At 36.1% G+C, this 1,863-nt stretch overlaps 1 pseudogene; it reads left to right on the top strand.

Moving 5' to 3' along the window:
- Positions 1-211: 211 nt before the first annotated feature.
- Positions 212-751, top strand: LOC147451533 (uncharacterized; annotated as a pseudogene).
- The last annotated feature ends 1,112 nt before the right edge of the window (positions 752-1,863 follow it).

Here is a 1,863-nt window from a genome sequence, read left to right as displayed (position 1 = left end):
GGAATATGAAGCTTTCCGCAAGAGAGAACAAAGAGAGTGATTGAAGAGAAGAGCATATGTAGGTTTGACTGTTGAAAGAGAAGTGAATGAAGCAGGCGAAGGAATAGAAGACTTAACAAAGGCACGGGGCTGTGCTGAAATCTTCGAGAATGAAAAAAGAGCAAAGATAGCAGAAGTGATTGCACGATATGTACTTCAAAGCACTAGTGGAATGGACATGGACACCAAGAAATACATCTTCAATCGGATGATTTAGCACCCTTCATTGAAAGATATCCAGAACGACAAAGCATCAACACCCTGTTTTGCAGATACACTGATAGGAAATATTTGGAACACACTTCAAGACTTGAAGAGACCACAAACTGAAGATGAGATGTTCCTCAAGAGGTCTACCATGATGATGCTTCTGAACTCAAAAAACCTAGAGGAGGCACAAGGCCTTAATGTTAATTTTGTCTCCAAGATACTTTCTATTCATAGAAGGAGCTTGTATGGAGCCAAGAATCGGCTACTCCAACAAACTGAGAAGACCACTTTGTCCTTTTCCACATGTCATCGGAGTCTTCAAAAAAGTCACATACATGAAGAGGTAAAGGAGCTAATAGTCAACTTTTGGATGCTTGAGACTCATGTATCCCCCAACAAAAAAGACATATGTCAAAAGATAATTGGTCGGAAGGAGTATATCGAACATCCCATCCATTTATTGGAAGTATCACAGGTATGGAAGAAAGTGTATGCCATGTAGTGGCTTTTTGTATTTGTTAGATACTCTTGCCGGGTAGAAGCTTTTCGACTGCATAGCTATTTGAATTACTGACATAACTATTGCCAGGGTTTAGCTGCCAATTATTGACCATTATCTATCTGTTTTGCTGCCAATTATGTGTTTCATGGCTGTTCATTATAGTTATTCTTTGGCAATGGCTAGTTAATAGCTGTCAAATTTTGGTTCGTAGCTATCCGTGTTTTATAGATAACTCTTGCCACACTAATAGCTATCAAATGCAGTTTACTTCATAGCCACCCACTAGCTATGTTGTATCATCTTATAACTAGTCAAATATATGTCGTAGTTGTTCACTATATGCCAGTTGATAGCCGTCAAAGTTTGACTGGTAGCTATATGTTGTTACATAACTTCTGCCAGGCTATCTGATTGGTATTGATATTGATGGCCAATAATGACTATTTTTGTAACTACCTACTTGTTGATAGTGATAGATACTAATAATTGTTCTGTTATTAGCAGTTGTGTAATAGCTATTGATCAGGTATTTGCCTTAGGTGAAACTATTTTATAGCTAGTGATTTCTATAAAATATCTCTTGATAGCTCTTTGATAGCAATTGGTAGCTGTTCATGGCTTGTGATTGCTATTCCATAGCCAAAATTTTCTTTTTAATAGGTAATCAATAGATATTTTATAGATAGTCAATGACATTCTATAGCTAGTGATAGCTTTTTGATAGATATCTCATAGCTAGTGTTTGCTATTTCATAGCCAAGGCTACTTTATTGCTAGTGATTGCTACTCAATAGCTAACAATAGCTCTTTGATAACTATAATAGCTTTTCATAGCTAGTGATTGCTATTTCATAGCTAGTGTTTAGTGATTGCTATGGGGTTTGTATTGGTAGCTCTTTGATAGCTATTGACAGATCTTTAATAGTTGTTTATAGCTGGTGATAGCTACCTCTCAACTATTGATAGCGGTTCTTAGATATTTCATAGCTAGTTATAGCTATTGATTTTGATAACTACCATTTGATATCTATTTGTAGCTCTCTGATAGCTATTGATAGTAATAGCTATTGATAGTGAATGATCAGGTGTTTGCTTTAGGTGAAAGGTAATTT

This window comes from Adiantum capillus-veneris, chromosome 9, assembly GCF_014529385.1.
Source record: "Adiantum capillus-veneris isolate H3 chromosome 9, ASM1452938v2, whole genome shotgun sequence".
NCBI lineage: Eukaryota > Viridiplantae > Streptophyta > Polypodiopsida > Polypodiales > Pteridaceae > Adiantum > Adiantum capillus-veneris.
Note: the sequence above shows the minus strand (reverse complement) of the source record. Positions and strands in the feature narration are given on the sequence as shown.